This window comes from Pristis pectinata, chromosome 3 (assembly GCF_009764475.1).
Source record: "Pristis pectinata isolate sPriPec2 chromosome 3, sPriPec2.1.pri, whole genome shotgun sequence".
NCBI classification, from domain to species: Eukaryota; Metazoa; Chordata; class Chondrichthyes; order Rhinopristiformes; family Pristidae; genus Pristis; species Pristis pectinata.
In genome coordinates, this window is record NC_067407.1 from 130,240,183 (window position 1) to 130,265,890 (window position 25,708).

The 25,708-nt window shown below is 44.6% G+C and overlaps 1 protein-coding gene across 2 annotated transcripts in view; it reads left to right on the forward strand.

Moving 5' to 3' along the window:
* sdccag8 (SHH signaling and ciliogenesis regulator sdccag8) overlaps positions 1 to 25,708 on the forward strand; it is a 312,707-nt gene that overhangs the window by 241,362 nt on the left and 45,637 nt on the right. The window lies entirely within an intron of this gene.

The window sequence follows — 25,708 nt, forward strand, 5'->3', positions numbered from 1 at the left end:
ATATTTAAATGAAAACATAGACCAACATAGGACAACATGTAGTTAAACCAGGATGTTTAACTCAACCATTCAGATTTCTCTGTAAGAAGCAATGATATTGCCATGAACTGAGTTCCCACATGGCAGAAGGTGCCTGCAGCCAGCAAATCCATCCTGCCAGTCTCCCATAGCTAATTTTTATATACTGGCTGTACCAGTCAGACGTAAGTAAGCTGGGAGGACCTGTCATGTAAAACATCCTGTATTTTTCATATTTAACTCAACTTCTTTTCATAAACAGAATAATCAATAGGGGCCTGTAGTTAACAAAAGTAAATCTGTCATTTCTATCCCCTCTGGGAATACAGGTGACTCCTGCGTTATGCCCACTTGGGTAATGGAAATTTCACAAATCACTACCCAGAAGTTTGTGACATGGAATAAATTTCACTCTCGTGGAATTTATGTGGAAAAAATGTAAATAAATGAACAATCTTTTTTCTTCTTTTTCAATCTTTTTATTAGTTTTCAAATTAATACAGATTAATATATAGCATCAATGTTTGTACGTGTAATGCAAAGAGATCTGGATAACAATCATGGCATAGATAATCATAAAGAACAATAAAATAAAAAAATCTGTAGATCCAACGCTCTCTTAGTAAATGAGTATAATATAAAAGAAAGAAAAGAAAAAGATTTATTATATAAATTTTTAAAAAAGGGAAAAAAAAACCCAAATCAATAAGAAAAATTATAAATAACATAAGCTAAACTAAACAGAAAAATTTCAAAAAAAAACAAACAAAAAGAAAAGACTGGACTAAAATTTCTCAGTAGAAACAGAGCAATATTATGTCGTCAACTCCACTCCTCTAAGTTGGAAATTTATTGAAAGGGGATCTACATCACGTGAAAATATTGAATAAATGGACTCCAAATATCTTCAAATTTAAGCGAAGGATCAACAGTACCACTCCTAATTTTTTCCAAGTTTAAACATGATAAAGTTTGAGAGAACCAATGAAAAGTAGTAGGGGGTATTGGATCCTTCCATTTAAGCAAACTGGATCATTTGGCCATTAATGTAACAAAAGCAATCACACGGTTAGCAGAAGCAGATGAATGGCCAAACTCTATCCTTGGTAATCCAAAAATTGCAGTGATAGGGTGAGGGTGATCAATCTTCAATACATTTGAAGAACAATCTTTTTTCAACTCCCATTTCTTGATGCATGGGCAGATTAGAACGTGCAGATTTGCATTATAGAAAATTGCAATACGGGCCATTTTCTAGGAATGCACCCCCCGCCCCTCTCCCATTATGCAGGGGTTGCCCGTAATGTACTTTCTCTACCCTTGCTTTGTGGTCAGCTTCAACTCAATATTTTGTAAACCAGTGATCACAATATAATAATAAATCAATCTTCAGCTTATCAGCCAATAGTTAGCATATCTGATTTTCTATATTTTTGGTTATTGGCACATTAAATATTGCCACCATATAGATTTAAACTACCTTTTCTATTCATAACCTTTTGGTATAATGATAAAATGGTAATCAGTGGTAAAAGTACTTTAATTCAAATTCGAGTAGAGTATGTTGGATTAGTTTCAAGTATTATGAGCCGGTTGTTTATCATGCAGTCTGTAGGAACCTTTGTACAGAACTCTGTCTTAAATGCAACCCTTTTTAGCAAATGTGACTCATTAATCCGGATTCAACTACGTCCCAGTTTGAGAGATGATAATCTATTCCAGTTTAACCATATTTTTCATTTTTCAAATTTGATGTAAACTTTTTTAATATTACATGTCTCCAAATAGAAATTTTAAAATTGTCAGTTTATTTAAGTTCTTCACTTTAAACTGTACGCTCTTCACCTTCACATTAAGTGGCTTACAGGGTCCAGTGTCTGTAACAGAAAGAAAGCTAGGCAGTGTATCAAATTATAAGGAGCGGCTTTGCTATTAATGTGATTTAGTACTTGACTTTATTTTTGTGTTCACAATATCATATAGTTATTTTCCTTTGATTTATTATTAATTTTATTTCTTGTTAATAGTTTATTATATTTCCTATGCTTTGTGCTTTACTTCAATTTATTTAGCTCTATCTGAATTATATACATCTTGATGCAATTAGATGAAATATAATTAAATCCCACTTTTCAGGATAGTCACAGATTAAGCTGGAAACCAAAATGTAGAATGCAAAATTACAAGAAGAATTTGGTCATACACTTTAAGTTAATAGTCCAGATGATCATGGATGTAGCTTTAGGAAAGAAAAGGATAGAACTTCCATTTGTATAAACAGCCTTCAAGATCTTGAGAGGCTTCAAACTTCATAAAACAATGACCAGTGAAACACTTTTTTGAAGTTTAGGAAACTGAACTGTATTACCTTATCTCACCTGGAAATTACTTAATAACAATATCACAGCACTAGGTTTACTGACCAATATCAGAAAGTGGCAAGGCAAGATTACAGTGTGTAATCAAAGTATTATTGTTAACCTTGCAGCATTTAGCTATAATATGAGCTCATGTTATGACTTCTATTATTCATTAATGTTGGCTGTTGTGGTACGAGGCAGCAATGTTTTCCTGTGGGATACTTATCTACACTTTCTGTTTGCTCACGTTGAGATTATGAGCCTTAACCTTAATCATTTCACAAAGCATTTCCTTGCCTTTTTACTTCATATGGTACGGTAACACTACACATTACTCTATCTATTATATTAAGTCAGATCTTTTAGGTCTTATTCAGATCCCACTAGGCAGTCCACTGCTTAAGTTTCAGGTTTGCAGGTTTTGAGGATTAACACTTTTAAACAAAAAGCCTGTAGCCAGCTTTGTGATTGACTGCTGATTATTTGCTGCTTATTAAATGAGTCGAGTGCCCCAATTTCAGCTGTTGATCATTTTCTGCAAAAAGGAATACTTCTACTTAATAAATCCAACAAGCACATTCTCATCCTCTGTCCTTGTGAAAACAATTACAAACTATCATTGAAGAATTACCATTTAAATTGGAGCTCTGTCTTCTTAAAAGCTGGGGAAATTCACCAACACCTTCTGAAGTATAGTCAATGATTTTGCACATCTCCACAATGTAAGATATTTCCTCTGAAGGACTGACAGGGTGTGATGAAAAATGTATTATACAAGATTGCCCTTTATCTACCATGTCTGAGGGCAGACAATTTTGTGTAGGAAAATATTGGGCTAAAACTTGCTGGCAGAGGATCACTTGTTGTCAAGTTACACTCTCAAACCAACCTAAATTTAATCAGCAAGGTCAGGTGCAACACGATTGCATGGGAGTAATGATTTAGCATTAGTAGGGGTGGAGAGTTAGGACAGGCCCTGCCCAAAAATTATTGGAAAAATGTTTAACAGCCAGTCAAGCCATATCCCTAGCTGGCAAACCTGTAACATTGAAAATCATTACATCATTCTAAAACTGCTAAAAATCAATGAAACATTTATAGAAGATTAAACATTATTAAAAATTAAAATAAGGGAAAAGTTAACAAGAATCAAAAAGGACTTGGATGTTGAGAGATGGTTTTCCTTAGCCATAGAGTTTAGAATTAGGGGGTGTGGTCACATGTTAAGTGGTCGGGTTAAGTGAGATCAGGTGAAATTTCTTCACCCTGACAGTTGTGAATATTTGGCATTCTATATCCCAGAGAGCTGAAAATATTTAGACATTTAAGATATTCAAGGCTGAGGTCAATAGAATTTTAGAATTCAAGGAAATCAAAGGATATGGGAACTAGGCAGGAAAATGAAGATCAGCTATTACTTTGTTGAATGGTGGAGTGGATTTGAGGAGTCATGTGCCACTGCTCGCCCTCTATCTAATGCCTTTATGTTGTTGTATATTTGATGGAATATTCCTTACAAAATAGTCAAATAATGTATTGGTGTCCATTAAGGTTCATATGGTGACACCTGCCATATCTGCTTCATCGCATTGGCAGACATATTTACAGTCATTATTCTGGGCTTGTAGTTGATTGATTTTACATTTCTAATTGAGCAACTGTTTAAATTTAAAAATGTGTTTAACTTTTTATGTTGAGGGGGTGTTTGGGGGAAATGTGTTATTTTCATTATGCTACTGCTGTGAACATGAGCAGACAGCAATAGAAAAGGTGCAAGAAGATAACTGGCCTCTTCCTACACCAAATTATGTGTGATTTCAATTTCTTTCCACTCACCCTTTAACCCAATGTGCAGATAACAAGAATCGTAGAAAATCAATCCTCTATTAGGTCATCCCTCAGCCTTCTTTTCTCAGTAGAAAAAGGACCCAGTCTGTTCATCCTTTTTGATATACAAAGAATTACATTTATTCTGACAGCATGGTAGTGTAGCGGTTAGCATAACGCTATTACAGCACCAATGACCCGTGTTCAATTCCTGCCACTGTCTGTAAGGAGTTTGTATGTTCTCCCCATGTGTCTGCATGGGTTTCCTCTGGGTGGTCTGGTTTCCTCCCACATTCCAAAGACGTACAGGTTGGGAGCTGTGGGCATGTTATGTTGGCGCCGGAAGAGTGGTGACACTTGCTGGCTGCTCCCAGCACATTCTCAGTAACGCAAAAAGATGCTTTTCACTGTGTTTCAATGTACCTGTGACTAATAAATGAATATTTTATCTTATATTTTGTTAATTTTCTTTGCACCCTTTCTAACCAAGAGGTCTAAGCAAGGTTTGATGCAGGTTTAGCATAACTTCCCTACTTTTCAAATCTATCCCAAGTGTTGGTTTGCTCCTTTAACTCTAATTTGTGCCACAAGTTTTAATGATTTACCTATTTGTAGTCTGAGGTTGATTTGTTACCCTGCTTAGACTTACACCTTCCAAGTAATACATAGCTATTCTTCATACCAAACTGTGCAGCCTTGCATTTATCTGTGTTGATCTTTATTTGACAATTACTTGCCCATGTTGCAAGGAAGAAGGAATATTTGTGCCTAGAAGTTAGACTTTAGACATATTTGGTGCACTAAATTGGGTGGGGGGGGGGTGCACATCTAATGCCCATTGGAAATCACAAAAACAAATCATGAAATTGGGTATCTTCTGATTTATGAAATTATTGTTGTGGTTTGCATTCCTTTGAGGTTATTAAAAACTGATCTGTGCATCACAGAGTGCAGGAGATACAAGAGACTGCAGATGCTGGAATCTGGAGCAAAAAAGCAATCTGCAAGAGGAACTCAATGGGTCGAGCAGCGTCTGTGGGGGGGGAAAGGGATTTTCAAATTTTCGGGACAAATACAAGGTTTCGACCCAAAATGTCAACAATTCACAGATGCTGCTTGACCCATTGAGTTCCTCCAGGCACAATCTTCAGTCGGAACAGTGGTGCAGCCACTAGAGTTTCATGCCTCCAACAGCCTGGGTTTACTCCTGACCTTCATGCTGTCTGTATGGGGTCACAGAAACTCCATGAGTTTCCTCCAGGTGTTCCAATTTTCTTCCATATCCCAAAGATGTGTGGGTTAGCACATACAACATAGAACATAGAACAGTACAGCACAGGAACAGGCCCTTCAGCCCACAATGTTGTGCGGAACCAATTACATTAGTAATAAGATGCCCAACTAAACTAATCCCTTCTGCCGACACAGTGTCCATAATCCTACCATTTGCCTCACAATCATGTGTCTATCTAAGAGCCTCTTGAATGCCTCTATCGTACTTGCCACCATCACCACCCCAGGCAGCACATTCCAGGCACTCACCACTTTCTGTGTAAAAAAATTTGCCCCGCACATCTCCTTTGAACTTACCCCCATCACTTTAAATGCATGCCCTCTGGTATTAGACATTTCAACCCTGGGGAAAAGATATTGGCTGTCTACTCTATCTATGCCTCTCATAATCTTATAAACCTCTATCGTATCTCCCCTCAGCCTCTGCCGCTCCAGAGAGGACAACCCAAGTTTGTCCAACCTATCCTCATAGCACATGCCCTCTAATCCAGGCAGCATCTTGGTAAACCTCTTCTGCACCCTCTCCAAAGCCTCCACATTCTTCCTATAATGAGGCGACCAGAACTGAACGCAATACTCCAGATGCAGTAAAATTATGAGTTATGCTCAGCTTTCTAAAACTAAAGTTTTACAAAGCTGAGCATAACTTCCCGACTCTTGAACTCAATGCCTCAACTAATTGAGGCAAGCATGCCATATGCCTTCTTTACCACCCAATCAATCTGCGTAGCCGCTTTCAGGGAGCTATGAACTTGGACCCCAGGATCCCTTTGCGAGAATGCAAGGAGTATCAGGAACAAGGGTGATGAACTTAGAGCATGGGTAAGTACATGGAACTACGATGTGATGACCATTACAGAGACTTGGCTGTCACAAGGGCAGGAATGGCGGCTAAATATTCTGGGGTTTAGATGTTTCAAAAGGGACAGGGATGGAGGTAAAAGAGGTGGGGGAGTGACTTTGCTGATCAGGGACAGTGTCACAGCTGTAGAAAGGGAGGATGTTCTGGAGGGATCGTCTACTGAGTTAGTGTGGGTGGAAGTCGGAAACAGGAAGGGAGGGATCTCTCTATTTGGGAGTATTCTACAGAGCCCACCAATAGCAGCAGGGACACCAAGGAGCAGATCGTGAGGCAGACTTTGGAAAGGTGCAAAAATAACAAGGTTGTTGTCCATGGATGATTTGTAGATGGAGCATATTCTGCCTGGAGGTCGGTGACCAGTGGTGTTCCACAGGGATCTGTTCTGGGACCCCTGCTCTTTGTGATTTTTATAAATGACATGGATGAGGATGTGGAAGGGTGGGTTAGTAAGTTTGCAGATGACATGAAGCTTGGTTATGTTGTGGATAGTATAGAAGGTTGCTGTAAGTTACAACAGGACATTGATAGGATGCAGAGCTGGGCTGAGAAGTGGCAGATGGAATTCAACCCGGAAAAGTGTGAAGTGGTACACTTTGGAAGATCAAATTTGAAGGAAGAATACAAGGTTAATGGCAGAACTCTTAGCAGTGTGGAGGAACAGAGGGATCTTGGGGTCCACGTCCATTGATCCCTCAAGGTTGCCATGCAGGTTGATAGGATTGTTAAGAAGGCATATGGTGCATTGGCCTTCATTAGTCGGGGTGTTGAGTTCAAGAGCCGCCAGGTAATGTTGCAGCTCTATAAAACTCTGGTTAGACCACACTTGGAGTATTGTGTTCTGTTCTGGTCACCTCATTATAGGAAGGATATGGAAGCTTTAGAGAGGGTGCAGAGGAGATTTACCAGGATGCTGCCTGGATTGGAGAACATGTCTTATGAGGATAGGTTGAGTGAGCTGAAGCTTTTCTCTTTGGAGCGAAGGGGGATGAGTGGTGACTTGATAGAGGTGTACAGGATGATAAGAGGCATAGATCAAGTGGACAGTCAGAGACTTTTTCCCAGGGCAAAAATGGCTCACACGAGGGGGCATAATTTTAAGGTGGTTGGAGGAAAGTATAGAGAGGATGTCAAAGGTAAGTATTTTACACAGGGAGTGGTGGGTGCGTGGAACACACTGCCGGCAGAGCTGGTGGAGGTAGATACGTTAGGGACATTGAAGAGACTCTTAGATAGCCACATGAATGATAGAAAAATGGAGGGCTATATGGGAGGGAAGGGTTAGATAGATCTTAGAGTAGGATAAAATGTTGGCACAACATCATGGGCCAAAGGGCCTGTACTGTGCTGTAATGTTCTATGTTCATCAACACTATTAAGTGCCTTGCCATTAACAGTGTACTGTCTCTTTACATTTGATCTCCCAAGGTGCAACACTTCACATTTGGCTGGGTTGAACTCCATCTGCCATTTCTCCGCCCATATCTACAACTGATCTATATCCTGCTGTATCCTTTGCCAGTCCCCTATGCTATCCACAACGCCACCAATCTTCGTATCATCTGCAAACTTATCAACCCACCCATGTACATTTTCATTCAGGTCATTTTTATACATCACAAACAGCAGAGGTCCCAGTATGGATCCCTGAGGAACGTCACTAGTCACAGACTTCCAGCTAGAATAAGTCCCATTAACCACTACCTTCTGTCTTCTTCGGGCCAGCCAGTTCTGAATCCAAACGGCCAATTCACCATGGATCCCATGCATCTTAATCTTCTAGGTGAGCCTCCCATGAAGGACCTTGTCAGATGCCTTAATTGGCCACTGTAACTTGTCCCTAGATGGCAGATGAGTGGTAGAATATGGTCCAAGTTGACAGGAATGTGGGGAGAATATAAAGAATTAATGCAAATGGGTGATTGACAGTTAGCATGGACTTGGTGGGCTGAAAGGCCTGTTTCGGTGCTCTACAGCTCTGTGACTTTAACTGATAGGACCAATTTCTTCTCTAATAATAATTTCTGTGGAGGATGTTTTGAACACAAGAACAATATCCTGGGGTGACTAAATCACGCATAGTTCACTATTCTTAGCGTGATGTGAGTTAATTATAAAGGTTGTCAGTTGTGATAGTTTACTCCTATTTCCACTGTTAAAAAACTAAAATAAGCTGTGAACATTGCAGATGTGTTATCTAAAGAAGTAGCAGGACATTTGCTTATAACCTAGTTGGAATTGGAATTGATTTATTATTGTCACATGTTCCAAGATACAGTGAAAAGCTTTTGTTTGCATGCTGTCCAGACAGACCATGCCGTACATAATTACATCGAGGTAGTAAAAAGGAAAACAGAATGCACAATATAGTGTTGCAGTTACAGAGAAAGTGTAATGCAGGTAAACAAATAAAGTGCAAGGGCCATGATAAGGTAGATTGGGAGATCCAGATTTTTTTCTTTTATAAGACGTCCGTTCAAGAGTCTGATAACAATGGGATAGAAGTTGTCCTTGAGCCTGCTGGTACGTGCTTTCAGGCTTTTGTATCTTCTGCCCAATGGGAGGAGGGAGAAGAGAAAATGACCAGGGTGGGAAGGGTCCTTGATTATGTTGGCTGCTTTCCCGAGGCAGCAGGAAATGTAAATGGAGTCAATGGACGAGAGACTGGTTTGTGTGATGTACTGGGCTGCGTCCACAGCTCTCTGCAATTTCTTGCGGTCTTGGGCAGAGCATTTGTGGTACCAACCTGTGAAGCATCTGGATAGGATGCTTTCTATAATTTTATATGTTTACGTATAAATGTATACAAATTCCAGCAAGTGAGTACCACATCAATGAAACGTATGGAGGGGACTTTCTTATGATCTTCCAATACTCTGTCCTATCAGACTGGGATTCTCTCTTTCTGTGTAGGCCCACTGTTTTCAGTTCAGCAGCAACATGTGACAGAAATATAATGTTGATTCTGGCCATTACCTTGATTAGGAAATCTGAACGAATTACAAGGCTCAGTCATTCACTTCAGGTTTATGCAAATCTTCAATGTCATGGCCATTTTCACTCTAACCTACAAATGGTTTTCATTTTTTAACGCAGATCAGTTGATGATCTTTTAGCATTTCTATTCAGACTAGACAAATCTAATCTGAAGAACAATTGTTGCATTTGCAAGGGTTCTTTGAATCTACATTGAGTTGACAAAAATCTACTCAATATTCATTGTTTTTTCACACTGGAAAGTAGGTCACCCAATTACCAAACAATGGCTGTGCAGATGAATGACAGAGTGCATATCACTTGATGACTCAGTAACTAATAAGGCTCGTCTTTTGGGAGTTAACTGCTTCTGTTCTAAATTCCTTTCAAATGTAGTGGCCACTCTTCAGAAGAATTTTGTATACAGCATTAGTTACTTAAGCATGTATTTTCTCAATATTATACATGGCAATGGTGCAACTGTCACTACCTGCAAATAGTTGTTCTTCATATTAGAATTAATAAAATCAAAGGAAAATGAGCCAGGAGTACAACGAAAATAACGTAAAAGACAGGAAAGTAGTTTGGCAGTACAGTAAAGCTCTGATAATCCGCCGTCTGCAACTGGATCCTTGATTTCCTTATCAGGAGACCACAGTCAGTGCAGATCGGGAGTTAACATCTACTCCTCGCTGACAATCAACACAGGCACACCTCAAGGATGGGTGCTTAGGCCACTGCTCTACTCTCTCTACACTCATGACTGTGTGGCTAGGCACAGCTCAAAACCATCTATAAATTTGCCGATGACACCACTGTTGGCAGAATCTCAGATGGCGATGAGGAGGCGTACAGGAGTGAGATAGATCGGCTGGTTGAGTGGTGTCGCAACAACAACCTCGCACTCAACATCAGCAAGACCAAGGAATTGACTGTGGACTTCAGGAAGGGGAAGTCAGGAGAACAGAGGGGTCAGCGGTGGAAAGGATGAGTAGCTTCAAGTTCTTGGGCATCAACATCTCAGAGGATCTATCTTGGGCCCAACACATTGATGGAATCACGAAGAAGGCAGGCCAGCGGCTCTACTTCTAATGAGGAGTTTGAGGAGATTCGGTATGTCACCAAAGACTCTTGCAAATTTTGACAGATGTACGGTGGAGAGCATTCTGACTGGTTGCATCACTGCCTGGTACGGAGGCTCCAATGCACAGAATCAAAAGAGGCTGCAGAGGGTTGTAGGCTCAGCCAGCTCCATCACGGGCACAACCCCACACCACTATCGAGGTGCCTCAAGAAGGCGGCATCCATCATTAAGGACCCTGGGACATGCCCTCTTCACGTCACTACCATCGGGGAGGAGGTACAGGAGCCTGAGACCCACACTCAACGATTCAGGAGCAGCTTCTTCCCCTCACCATCAGATTTCTGGACAGTCCATGAACCCATCAACACTACCTCATCATTCCTCTTTTGCACTATTTATTTTGGTAACTTATAGTACTCTTTGTCTTCATGTCTTGCACTGTACTGCTGCTGCAAAACAACAAATTCCACGACATATATCAGAGATAATAAACCTGATTCTGGTTCTGTTATTCGAAAATCCCAATTGTTCAGCATCTGGCTCACCAGGACCCTATTTCCCATGCTCCCTTTAAACATACTGGTACCTTGTTCCCACACTCATTTGAAACTCACCAGGGACGTGGTCCTGTGATCCCTGTAAACTCACCTGGTAGAGTGGAAATGTCATTATACTAATAAGTAACATCTAAAAAGAAGATGAATTAAAAGTGTGTGGTGCATTAATAGAAGTAATATCCAGAAGTCTGGAAAATCTTTCAGTTCATCCCCGCCAAAATCCCGAGGGTGCTATGTTAATGGATTTTACCGTATTCACTGACAAGGGTTTTATATGTTGGCGTAACATGTCTTTATGTCTTTAACATACCCACCATTGGTAGTATCTACAGGAGGTTCTGCCTCAAGAAGGCAACACCCATCATCAAAGATCCCCACCATTCAGGCCATGCCATCTTTTTGTAGCTACCAGCAGGCAGGAGGTACAGAAGCCTGAAGTCCCATACCACCAGGTTCAAGAACAGCTACTTCCCTTCAACCATTTGGTTCTTGAACCAACCAGCACAACCCTAATCACTAGAGTTTAGCAACACAGTTAGCGTAATGCTATTACAGCGCCAGTGACCCGAGTTCAATTCCGGCGCTGTCTGTAAGGAGTTTGTATGCTCTCCCCGCGTCTGTGTGGGTTTCCTCCGGGTGCTCCGGTTTCCTCCCACATTCCAAAGGCATACAGGTTAGGAAGTTGTGAGCATGCTATGTTGGTGTCGGAAGCATGGCGGAAGCGTGCCGAATTGAAGTCCATTTTAAAGGACTTTGAAGACAGACAAAATACTCTTATCCAGGAAAATGCCAAACAAATGCAACTAATTGCTGAACTCGACCAAGCTGGTAAAGAGAGATATGCCAAACTCCACTCACTTGAAAAAGCCTTAATTATCTGCTGGTGGTGCTCGATTGAGGAATTTCCTAGTAAAGTATTACATGTTCATCCATTAATACCACTACTGGGACTTTTAATGACCAGCAACAACTTTGAAATATTTATAAAAAGAGCATATGTGCTAACAGCACAGGGCCAGTCAAATCGAGTCATTGCAAGGTGAGTCTGATGATACAATCTATATTGAGGATGTCCATATGACTGAGTTGTTCAGCCAGGAGCAGTGATTTCACACAAGCCTGTGAGACACTGCAATGGAAAGTATGCTACAGTCTAGGCTACAGGATGTGGGTTAATAAATGGGATTTTAATATTCATTGTACCTGGGGAACCGGAAACCAATCTAGGTTGATGAGGAAAGAGTTATGTTGGAATTGGGGTGAGTGTTGAGCAGCTGCCTCAGGGATGATTGGTTGAACCATTTTTTTTTCTATTTTATGCAAATGTGGAAAAGTGCCATCTAATGTGGTTCCTCAAAATCCTCCAAATCTACTGACAGGATAAGCAAACCAACTCCCACATGAAGGGTCAGCTGACTCCAATGGACTGCCTGCATCACTCACTTGCCTGACACCAGACTTCTGAAACAGGCATTCTACTCTGAGCTCTGTCATGGCAAGAGATTACCAGGACGACTGAGAAAATGCTTCAGGGATGTTCTCAAAGCCTCCGTGAAGGAAATATAACATCCTCACTGACAAATGGGAATCCCTGGCCCATAACCACATGGGGAAAGAGCATCCAGGTTGGCACTGAGAACACAAGAGATTCTGCAGATGCTGGAATCTGGTGCAACACACACAAAACGCTGGAGGAACTCAGCAGGTCAGGCAGCACCTATGGAGGGAAATAAGCAGTCGATGTTTCAGGTCAAGAAGTCCTGACGAAGGGTCTTGACCCAAAACATCAACTGTTTATTTCCCTCCATAGAGGACCCCAGGTTTCTTCCAGAGTCTGGAAACCTAGAAAAAACTATGTGGAAGGAGCATACTACTCACTCACCTGCCCAACTGAGCATCCCTTGCCCCAGCCATGGTAGAATCTGTGGATCCCACAACCCCACAGATCCACAGGGAAATAAGTCATCCTTAATCTGGACAGACTACCTAAGAAGAAGGTGGTATAAATGAATCAGATTTAGAAGCTCAGTGAAGAGTTGTCAGATTTATAGATGTGAGACCAAGCTGATAGGGGGCCGTGGGTAGGGCCAGAGAGCAGGCGGTGGTCTGCAATCAAAGACAACTGAATAGAAAACACACGCAAGTTGGACAAGATATAAATATCGTGCATTGGAAAAGATAATAGATAACATTGTATTCTAACAGTGCTGTTTAACATAGGGAAGGAAAAAGCGAGAAGAACCAAAGAGTCTAAGTAACATTGATGTTTTTCCAATCGATGGATTAATTGGGGCAGTCAGAGAGAGGGAACATGAACTAACACCATGAAATGAGGACTGTTAGAGAGTGGAAACATTAAAGGATGTAAAAGTTGCAAAATACAGAGCTGTAGGATGTGTCCGGCAGGTCAGGCTGAGAAAGAAAATTTAAGCCAATATCACAGATGGATGGCATACGCAGATAGAGAAAGCATCTCTGAGAAAGACAGACAAAGTATCAGAAGTTGTAGAGTTCAATATTGAGTCCCAAAGGCTGCAATGTGCCCAGACGATGTGGTGCTGTTCCTCAAGCTTACATTGGCTTTGTTGTAACAATGCAGGAGGGCACAGATGGGTCAGATTGGGAGTGGGATGAAGAATTAAAATTGCAGGCAACAAGGAGCTCAGAGTCACGCCAGCAGACTGAACACAGGTTCCTCAGAAGGCAGTCACACAATCTGCAGTCGGTGTCTCGTTTGTAGAGGGGACCACATTGTGAAGGCAGTACACTAGACTGGAAGAATGCAAGTGAATTGCTCCTTGGAACAACGGTTTGAATCCTTGAATGGTGGGAAGAGAAGAGGTAAAAGGACAGGTGTGGCATCTCCTGTGGTGCCATAAGAAAGCAATTGGTTGGTGAGGTGGAAAAATAGACCAGGGACTCAGGAAGGGAGTATGTGTCTGGCGGTGGAATCTGTTGAAGCTGGTGGAAGTTGCAAACTATGACTCTTTGAATGCAGAGGCTGGTGAGATAGAAGGTAAGGAACATAAGAAAGGGTGATAAAAACATGGCAGGGGGTGGAATGGGGGAAGATTGGTGGGGGGAAAGTGAAAGAGGAAGGTCAGGCAGGGTATTGGAATTCAAGAGCTGTTGACATTTGTGATCTTTAACATCTGAAAGGAAGGAAATATTCATCTGTTACAGCATCGAACGTGGTAAAAAAAATCAAGCGGAACTGTGAACCATAACAGTTTTAAGATAGTGAGTCAAAGTCAAGTTTATTGTCATCTGCACAAGTACATGTTTGCACAGGTGGAATGAAAAACTTACTTGCAGCAGCATCATTGGCACATGGCGTCAGATAAGCAGCATTCACAAGAAAAACAAATTAAACATAAATTATACCCAATTTTTACAAGAAAACACAATTAGAACAGAAAAAAAACAGAGTCCATTGTAGTGCCATGTGGTCATATTGTAGTGTTTAGTGATTAGGTTTTTGCCAGTTGGTTCAAGAACTGAAGGGTTGAAGGGAAATAGCTGTTCTTGAACCTGGTGGTGTGGGACTTCAGGCTTCTGTACCTCCTGCCCAATGGTAGCTGCGAAAAGATGGCATGGCCTGGATGGTGAGGATCTTTGATAATAGATGTTGCCTTTTTGAAGTAACTCTCCATGCAGATAATACCGATGGTGGGGAGGGATGTGCCCGTGACATATTGGGCAGAGTCCACTACTCTCTGCACCTTCCGCATTCCTATGCATTCGAATTGCCATACCAGACCATGATACAACCAGTCAGAATACTTTCAATAGTACATCTGTAGAAGTTTGTTAGAGTGTTCAGTGACAAGCAGAACCTCCTTAACCTCCAAAGAAAGTAAAAACGCTGGCGTGCTTTCCTTACGATTGCATCTATGTGCTGGGGCCAGGACAGGTCATCTGATATCATAGAATCATAGAACAGTACAGCACAATACAGGCCCTTCAGCCCACGATGTTGTGCCAACCTTTAAACCTCGCCTAAGACCATCTAACCCATGTTAATGCCCAGGAATTTAAATCTGCTGACTCACTCCACTGCCGATCACCCAATGTAGACTGACGCATGTTCGCCCTCCTTCCCCTTCCTGAAGTCAACAAACAGCTCTTTAGTTTTGCTGGCGTTGAGCAAGAGGTTGTTGTTGCTGCAGCACCACTCAACCAGGTGTGCTATCTCTCTCGGGTAAGCTGACTCATCGCCACCTGCGATTCGTCCAACAACAGCAGTGTCAACAGCAAATTTGAAGATGACATTGGAGCTGTGCTTAGCCAGACAGTCGTGTGTATAGAGAGTAGAGCAAAGGACTAGGCACACAGCCTTGAGGTACACCTGTGTTGATGATCAGCGAGGAGGAGATGCTGTTACCAATCCTCACTGATTGAGGTCTGTCAATGAGGAAGTCAAGCTTTAGTGGATGAACAGCAGCCTGACATACAAGTTCCTGCTGTCCAGATGGTCCAGAGCAGAGTGAAGAGCCAGAGAAATTGCATCTGCTGTTTACCTGTTGTAGCAGTAGGCAAATTGGAGCAGATCCAGATTATTTCTGAGGCAGGAGTTGATTCGCGCCATAACCAACCTCTTGAAGCACTTCATTACGGTTGATGTAAGTGCTACCTGACAGTAGTCATTGAGGCAGGTCACCATGCTCTTCTTGGGCACCGGTACAATAGGTGCCTTGCTGAACCTCAGACCGCAGAAGCAAGAAGTTGAGTATGTCCGTAGATAGTTGGTCCGCACAGATCTTTAGTACACAGCCAAGTACGCCATCTGGGCCAGATGCCTTTCGTGGATTCATCCTCTTGAAGGATGCCCAGACGTCGGCCTTAGAGACCGATATTACAAGGTTATCTGGAGATGTGGGGGCTCATGTGGATGTGACATAGTTCTCCCTATCAAAACATGCATAAAAGGCATTGAACTGATCTGGGAGTGATGAATCATTGCCAATTATGCTACCCAATCTCGCCTTGTAGGAAATTATATTGTGCAAGCCCTGCCACAGCTGTCAAGTGTTAATCTGTGATTCCAGTTTAGTCTGTAATTGCCTCTTTGCACTTGCAATGGCCTTCCAGAAGTCGTACCTGGACTTCTTATATGACTCTGGGTCCCAAGCCCTAAACGCCACAGATCTAGTGCTCAGCATATTACAAATCTCCTGGTTCATCCGGAGTGAATGGTTCGTCAGGACTGAGTTGGGTACTGTTGCAGCGAGCAGTTAAGAACATGTAAGTGGATATGGCATTTTGTGTGTATCCCAGGATGCAGTGTCCCAAGAAACACTGGATAGTATGAACGTGCCTGTAACCCTGTTTGGATGCTAATTGTGAAAGATAGAATTGCAATTGGAATCCATGTGGGATGAGTTGGAGTATACAACTTATCCCTACAGCAACCTACCTCACCCTATCAGACAAATTCCCTTTGTCCTACTCCTTCCTCCCCCACCTTCTCAGCAATTTAAAACTAATGTTTTGCTTTCTCTCTTTCCCAATCCTGTTGAAGGATCTTCAAACTAAAACATTCATTTTGTTTTTGTTGCTGAACCTGTTGAGTGTTTCCTGTGTTTGCAATTTTAATTTCAGATTTCCATTATCTGCAGTTTTTCTTTGATTTTCATTTACCATCATTGTCTGTTCTACTTGACACTGTGGCTTTTGGAGCTCTGAGAATCTCCTCACTAATTAGCACAGTTTATATATTGTATGTGATAAAATTAAATCGTTTGGGAATATTCTGTAAAATGAGCCTGTAAATTAGATCTGTTAATTGTGTGCATATCAAAGAGAAAGGTACAGTTTTTCAATTGCTGTAAATACCAGAGCATACATGTATATTGCTTGTATTGTTCAAAATTGTTGTCATTGTACAACTTGTATTCCAAATTTTGTCAAATTTCTACAAGTAAATCCTTAATGTTAGGGAAGAAAATGCTATAAAACAAAGCCTATTCCCAAACCATGCCAACAACAGCAGTGTCTATTTCCCAACTGCTCCAAGGAGATGTAAACCTGCAAAAGTCTTTCAGGATAGCTCTTTAGATGAGAATTACTGTCACAATTTGTTTCCTCTAACTAAGTAAATCTACTTATTGACAAATGCACACAGAATCTTCCACAGAAGACAGAGAATGGTGGTTGAAGGGACTTATTAATGTTGGAGGCCTGTGAGTAGTGGTGTTCTGCAGGGATCTGTGCTGGGACCTCTGCTGTTTGTGATGTACATAAATGACCTGGATGAGTATGTTGATGGGTGGGTTAGCAAGTCTGCAGATGATACCAAGATTGGTGGAGTTGTGAATGGTGTAGCAGACTGGCAATGGATACAATGTGATATAGATCAGTTGCAGATGTGGGCAGAGAAATGGCAGATGGAGTTTAACCAGGATAAATGTGAGATGTTGCACCTTGGTAGGACTGATGTTGAGAGGCAGTACACTCTTAAGGGCAAGACCCTTAACAGTGTTGAAGAGCAGAGAGACCTTGGGGTGCAAGTCCATGACTCATTGAAAGTGGCTACACAGGTAGACAGGGTGGTTAAGAAAGCTTATGGAATGCTTGCTTTCATTAATCGAGGTATTGAGTATAGTAGTCAAGAAGTTATGATGCATCTCCATAGAACTCTGGTTAGGCCGCATTTAGAGTAGTGCATGCATTTCTGGTCACCTCACTATAGGAAGGATGTTGAGGCTTTAGAGAATGTGCAGAGGAGGTTTACTTGGATGCTGCCTGGATTAGAGGGCATGTGCTATCAGGAGAGGCTGGACAAACTTGGGCTCTTTTCTCTGGAGTGGCAGAGGCTGAGGGGTGATCTGTTGGAAGTGTATAAAATTATGAGGGGCAGAGATAGGGTGGACAAGCAATATCTTTTTCCCATTATTGAGTGATCCAATACCGAGGGCATGCATTTAAGGAGAGAGGGGGTAGCTTCAGAAGAGACGTGAGGCATTTAGTTTTTTACTGGGAGAGTGGTGGATGCCTGGAATGCGTTGCCTGATAGGGTGGTGGAGGCAAATTCATTGGGGGCTTTTAAGAGGGGCTTGGATGGGCACATGAATGAGAGGAAAATGGAGGGATATGGGCATTCTGTAGGTAGGAGGGAATAGCTATGTCGGCACAACGTTGTGGGCCAAAGGGCCTGTTCTGTGTTGTACTGTTCTATGTTCTAATGGTTGCAATAGGGAAGGAGGCCTTTGGGCATGTCAAGCTACCAGTTAGTCCTACTCCCCTATCCTCTCCCCATACTCCTGCAATTTATTTTCCTTTCAGATACTTATTCAGATCCTTCTTGAATGCTATAATTAAATTCGCCTCCACCATTACCCCTTGGAACGTATTCCAGACCCATACCACTCGCTGTGTAAAAAATATTTTTCCTCACGTCACTTTTGGTCCATTTGCCAATCACCTTCATTCTGTGTCCCCTAGTTCTTTAGAATAATTTCTCTCTTTCAAGTTGTTAAATACCTCTGTCATATCTCCTCAGGACCTCGTGTGTTCCAAGGGGAATAACCTCAGCATCTCCATTCTGTGCACATAACTTAGGTCCTTCAACCCTGGAATTATTTTTGTAAATCTCTCCACCATCTGTAAAGCCTTCACATACTTCCTAGAGTCTGGCACCCAGAACTGGATACAATATTCCAGTTATGAGTTAATCACTGCTTTATAAATGCATGTTGAGACTTTGTTGCTCTGATATTCTATGTCCAAAATGCGTTTCTAATCACTTTTTCAACCTGCTTTGCAATGTAGAATGAACTGTGCAAATTTACTAAACCACTGTGTTCTTGTAACCATTTTAGAATTCTGCCTTCTAATTTAAATTGCCTCTTCTCATTCTTCCTACTAAAACGTAACACTACATTTCTCATCAGTAACCTTCATCTGCTCACCCCCCCACCTCCACAGTCCTCAACCTGTCTATATCTCCTTGAAATCCATTACAATCCTCCTCACAGTTCACTGTGTCTCGAGTTTCGAGTCATACGGAGATTTAAAATTTATGCCCAATGTACCCGTGTACAAATCATTATGATGTAGCGGTTGCTACCGCGGAATAAAACAAGACTCTACTCGGAGGATTGCCAAACAGAACTGGTTTATTTTCCCGCCTTGCGCAGGCCCTTTAAGGGAGAAAGTTCCCGCCCAAAACAACCGGCAATGACGTAAGTCCTACGTCATCAGGACTTTCCCGCGCACGGGTTCTCCCCGTCGCTCGGAAAGACGAGGCCCACCGCCATCTTGGGCCTCGTCGCTCCGACGCCGCGCGACCCGACTGCCGAGCCGGTTCGCCCGACTAGACGGTGAGTCGCCACACAACCCCCCCCAGAACCGGCGATACAGTCCCCAAGGTCCGTGGGCTGTGCCAGCTGCCGCTTGGGGGGGCGGCCTCTGCGTCGCGGCGTGGCAACCTCGACAGGCTGTTGCAGATCCAAATGGGCCGGTTTGAGGCAGTCCGCCGTGAAAACCTGTTCCCTGCCTCCAATGTCCAAAATAAAAGTGGATCCGTTATTCCGTATGACTCGGAACGGTCCCTCATATGGTCGTTGCAATGGCGCCCGAGGTGTGCCCCTGCGAACGAAAACAAACTTACAGTCCCGTAGTTCCTTGGGCTGGCAGGATGGGGCTTGACCGTGCCGTGAGGTGGGAATCGGGGCCAAGGCGCCAAGCTTCTCGCGCAGTCTTTGTAGGACTGCTGGGGGTTGTTCCCCTTGGTCCCGAAGGGTAGGTATGAAATCCCCGGGGACAACTAGTGGCGCCCTGTATACAAGCTCAGCTGACGAAGTGCGGAGGTCTTCTTTGGGGGCAATGCGTATGCCGAGCAGGACCCAAGGCAGCTCGTCAACCCAGTTAGGACCCTTCAGGCGGGCCATCAAGGCCGATTTCAGATGGCGGTGAAAACGTTCCACCAACCCATTTGATTGAGGATGGTAGGCCGTGGTGGTGTGCAGCTGCATCCCTAGCAGGTTCGCTAATGCAGCCCAGAGACTGGAAGTGAATTGGGTGCCTCTGTCTGAAGTGATGTGGGCCGGAACGCCAAAACGTGAGACCCAAGTTGTGAGCAGCGCCCAGGCGCAGGAATCAGTTGTGATGTCAGTCAGGGGGGTTGCCTCAGGCCACCTCGTGAACCGGTCCACGATGGTAAGGAGGTACCGGGCTCCTCTTGAAACCGGCAGAGGGCCCACGAGGTCGACGTGTATGTGGTCGAACCTCCTACGGGTAGGCTCGAACTGCTGTGGTGGGACCTTGGTGTGTCGCTGGATTTTTGACGTCTAGCAGTGCGGACAAGTCCTGGCCCACTCACTGACCTGTTTGCACAGGCCATGCCAGACAAACTTGCTGGCGACCAGTCGGACAGTAGATCTGATGGACGGGTGCACCAACCCATGTACCGAGTCAAAAACGCATCTCCGCCAGGCTGCAGGGACTATAGGGCGGGGCTGACCAGTCGCAACGTCGCAAAGTAGGGTCCGCTGACCTGGACCAACCAAGAAATCTCGGAGCTGCAGACCCGAGACTGCGGTTCTGTAGCTGGGCAGTTCGTTGTCGGCTTGCTGTGCGTCAGCTAGGGCCGTGTAGTCGACACCCAAGGATAGGTTGTGGATGGCTGGTCTGGAAAGTGCATCAGCAACAACATTATCCTTTCCGGAGACATGTTGGATGTCAGTTGTGAACTCGGAAATGTAGGATAAATGTCTCTGCTGATGAGCTGACCAGGGATCGGAGACTTTGGAGAAGGCAAAGGACAGAGGCTTATGATCGGTGAAAGCGGTGAAAGGCCTGCCTTCTAGAAAGTATCGGAAATGCCGGACCGCCAGATACAGCGCTAGAAGTTCCCGATCAAAAGCGCTGTACTTCAGTTCAGGCGGTCTAAGGTGCTTGCTGAAAAATGCCAAGGGTCGCCAGCGGCCTTCGAGTAGCTGTTCCAGTACCCCACCCACCGCGGTGTTGGACGCGTCTACCGTGAGGGCAGTCAGGATGTCAGTCCTGGGGTGTACCAGCATCGTGGCGTCTGCCAGGGCGTCTTTGGCCTTAACGAAAGCAGCCGCAGCCTCGTCAGTCCAGGTGATGTCCTTGCCCTTACCAGCCAGCGGCGAGAACAGAGGGCGCATGATACGGGCTGCTGCAGGGATGAAACGATGGTAAAAGTTGACCGTCCCAAGGAATTCCTGTAGGCCTTTGACTGTGTCGGGGCGGGCAAAATGGTGGATAGCAACCACCTTGGCAGGTAGGGGTGTTGCCTCGTCGCTGGTGATTTTGTGGCTGAGGAAATCGATAGAGTCAAGTCCGAATTCGCACTTGGACGGGTTGATCGTGAGGCTGAAATCGCGGAGGCGGGAATACAGCTGGCGGAGGTGGGAAAGGTGTTCCTGGCGGTTACGGCTGGCGATCAGTATGTCGTCCAAGTAAATGAACACGAAGTCCAGGTCTCGGCCTACCGCGTCCATCAGCCGCTGGAAGGTCTGCACGGCGTTCTTAAGGCCGAACGGCATCCGAAGGAATTCGAACAGGCCGAATGGGGTGATAATCGCAGTTTTGGGGACGTCATCTGGATGGACCGGGATTTGGTGGTATCCCCTAACGAGGTCCACTTTGGAAAAGATGCGGGCCCCGTGTAAGTTCGCTGCGAAGTCCTGGATGTGAGGGATGGGATAGCGGTCCGGGGTGGTGGCGTCATTCAGCCTGCGGTAGTCGCCGCAGGGCCTCCACCCTCCGGTGGCTTTGGGGACCATGTGCAGGGGGGAGGCCCAGGGGCTGTCTGACCTGCGAACAATCCCCAGCTCCTCCATGTGACGGAACTCTTCCTTTGCCAGGCGGAGCTTGTCTGGAGGTAATCGTCGTGCTCGGGCATGAAGGGGTGGCCCTGTGGTAATGATGTGGTGTCGTACCCCGTGTGTGGGCCTAGAATTTGTAAACGAAGGTGCCAAAATTGATGGGAATTCGGCTAGGAGCTTGGCGAAATCGTCGCCAGAAAGGGAAATGGAGTCCAGGCGCGGGGCTGGTGGGCTGATTTCTCCCAGGGGATAGGTCCGGAGAGTGCTAGAGTGGACTAACCGCTTCCTTCGCAGGTCGACTAACAGGTTGTGGGCCCGAAGGAAATCGGCTCCTAGGAGTGGTCGGGCGACGGTGGCAAGGGTAAAGGTCCAGGTAAAACGGCTGCCGCCAAAGTGTAATTGAAGCGTACGGGTGCCGAAAGACCATACTGTTGTACCGTTGGCGGCATTGAGTACAGGACCTGGTGGCCTGTCACGAGTGTCGCGGCCTGTCGGGGGCAAAATACTGACCTCCGCTCCAGTATCAACGAGGAAACGCCGTCCAGATTTCTTGTCCTGAACGAAGAGGAGGCTCTGTTGGCGGCCAGCCGCCGTAGCCATCAGCGGCGGCTGGCCCTGGTGTTTCCCTGAAACTTGCAGGGTGGGCGGCATCGACGGGCCTCCGCACCCCACCTCTGATGGTAGAAGCACAGCTGGTCACCCGTGTCGTCGTCTGCGTTCCTGTGGCGTGGCTGCTCGGTTGCTGGGGCCGGGCGAGGCGGGCGTTGGGCTCACAGCCTGGTGATTTGACTGATGGACGAACCGCTCTCGCGCTTGGCCCTCCACAGGACATCTGCCCGGGCGGCCACCTCACGGGGGTTGCTGAAGTCAGCGTCAGCTAACAACAAGTGGATGTCATCGGGGAGCTGTTCAAGGAAGGCCTGTTCGAACATCAGGCATGGCTTGTGTCCCTCGGCCAATGCCAGCATCTCATTCATTAGGGCGGATGGGGATCTGTCCCCCAGGCCATCCAGATGAAGCAGGCGGGTGGCGCGCTCACGACGGGAGAGGCCGAAGGTCCGGATCAAAAGGTTTTTGAAAGCCGGGTACTTATCTTCCTCCGGAGGCGACTGGATGAAGTCTCCAACCTGGGCAGTTGTCTCCTGGTCCAGAGAGCTAACCACATGGTAGTACTTCGTGGAGTCGGAGGTGATCTGCTGAAGGTGGAATTGCGCTTCGGCCTGGTCAAACCAGACGCTGGGCCGAAGTGTCCAAAAGGTGGGCAGCTTGAGGGCCACTGCGTTGGCTGCTGCGCTGTCGTCCATTTCGCGGGTCCAAAAGCCGTTTGGACCGTCGGGGTCACCAATGTAGCGGTTGCTACCGCGGAATAAAACAAGACTCTACTTGGAGGATTGCCAAACAGAACTGGTTTATTTTCCCGCCTTGCACGGGCCCTTTAAGGGAGAAAGTTCCCGCCCAAAACAACCAGCAATGACGTAAGTCCTACGTCATCAGGACTTTCCCGCACGCGGGTTCTCCCCGTCGCTCGGAAAGACGAGGCCCGCCGCCATCTTGGGCCTCGTCGCTCCGACGCCGCGCGACCCGACTGCCGAGCCGGTTCGCCTGACTAGACGGTGAGTCGCCACAATGATATATTAAACAAAGCAATACCTCTAGGATCAACCCCTGAGGAATTCCACTGTATGCATGCCTCCAATTTGAAAACAATGTTTTGCTACTGCTCTGTTTTCCGTTAATTAGCAAATCCTCTATCCATGCTGGTCAGCTCCTTATGTTGCAAGCCTTCAGTCGATGACGTCTATATGTGACACCTTATTAAATGCTTTTGGAATTGGTTATAAATTATATTAACTGCATTTCCCTCTGTTACTTCATTAAAAATCTCTATTAAATTAGTTGTTTGTTGAATTTACCCCACCACAGAGGTTGAACTGACTGGTCTGTAGTCATTGGGTTTATCGCTGCATCATTTTTTGAACAAGGGTAAACACATGCAATTTTCCAGTCCTTATGCACTACCTCTGAATCTGTAGATGTTTGGAGGACAATAACAAGGAGTTCTGCACAACTTTCTCCTTTTCTTTCCTCAGCAACTTAGATACATCCTATTTGAAACAGGACGTTTTTTTCACTTTTAGGTTCAGATGATGGAGTTGCAGGTAGTGCGGAAGGTTGTCAAAGGATACAGCAAGATATAGATCAGTTGAAAATGTGGGCAGAGAAATGGCAGACAGAGTTTCATCCGGACAAGTGTGAGGTGATGTGTTTTGGGAGGTCAAATGCAAGAAGAAAGTATACAGTAAATGGCAGGGCTCTTAGGGGCATTGATGTGTCTCAGGGTGCAAGCCTATAGCTCCCTGAAAATGGCAACACAATTAGATAGGGTGGTAAAGAAGGGGTATGGCACCCTTGCTCTCATTGATTGGGGCATGGAGTATAAAATTTGGCAAGTCATGTTGCAGCTGTATAAAACTTTGGTTTGGCCACATTTGCAGTATTGTGTGCAGTTCTGGTTGCCACACTATGAGAAGGATGTAGAGGCTTTGAAGAGGATGCAGGAGAGGTCCAACAGGATATTGCCTAGATTGGAGTATTTTAGCTATGAAAGAGATTGGAAAAGCTAGTATTGTTTTCTCTGGAGTATTGGAGGCTGAGGGGTGACCTGAGAGAAATATATTAAATTCTGAGAGGCATAGATAGGGTAGATAGAGTCTTTTTCCCAGGGCGGCAGTGTCAAATACTGGAGGGCATAGGTTTAGGTAAGGGGGGAGAACTTAAAGGAGATTTGCAAGGTAAATCTCCTGGTAAGTGCCTGGAACTTGCTGCCAGGGGAAGTAGTGGGAGGAGATATGATAAGCAATGTTTAAGAGACATTTAGACAGACACATGAACAGGCAGGGATATAGACCATGTGCAGCTAGATGGGATTAGTTTAGATTGACATCATGGTGAGCACAGACATGGTGGGCCAAAGGGTCTGTTCCAGTGCTGTACTGTTCTATGTTCTAGTACTTTCTAAGCAACTTTCCATCCAGAATCTCAATTTTATCTTCCTTGGTGAGACTCTAGCAGCAGCACTTTCCTTGCTGAAGACTGATATAAAGAAATTAGTTAGGATTTCAGTCATGCCCTCTGCCTCCCTGGGTACATTTCCTTTTTTGGTTCTGGAAGTGTCCTTCTCTGCTCTTACAACTCTTTTCCTGCAAAATATTTTTAGGTTTCCTTTTAAGTTTACTGCCGGTCTTTTCCCATGCCCTCACTTTGTCTCTTATTTCTGTAATCAGCCTGGTTCTCACGTGTTAACAACCAGGCATCTGTCATTTGCTCTTTGTTCCATATTTGTTGCAGTTTCCCAACCAAAGTGTGCACAACAATGGCAACACACAGACATTAGTTTCGGCACCAGCATTTACAGAGGCCTTGGAAGCATGAGCTTCGATATGTTGTTTATATTGCTGCAGGCAAAATGCACCTCACAGCCATCAGCATATCCTAAGCATCGGCTGCAGCAGAGTATACTGCTCCTCCAGTGCTTGCTGCATGATCTTCCTCCACCTGCTCATTGTCTGAAGAACCTTTATATTCTCACGCATCTGTGTCCGACCTACACAGCTGCGATGTGGAGCGCACCACTATTTGTGACTCTCTGATGTATGCTTAAGAAGAGCTCTGCAATCACATTTCCAGCATTCCAGTGGCTTGCTGTAGTTTTCGGGTGGACAGATGGCTAGGTTATGGCATTTCTATGCACCTTCTCTAGGCTGTTGAAACAGATTTTTTGGATGGTAATGTTTGTTCCTTATCAGTGAGCTGTTAGTGCAACTGGAGAATAGATTGGTGAGTTTGGAGTGGCATATGGTAAAGGAATCATGGCAGCTACTTGTCTACCTTGCACACATCCTTTCTTGTATACAGGACAATCTTGGGTGCCTTGATTGCCA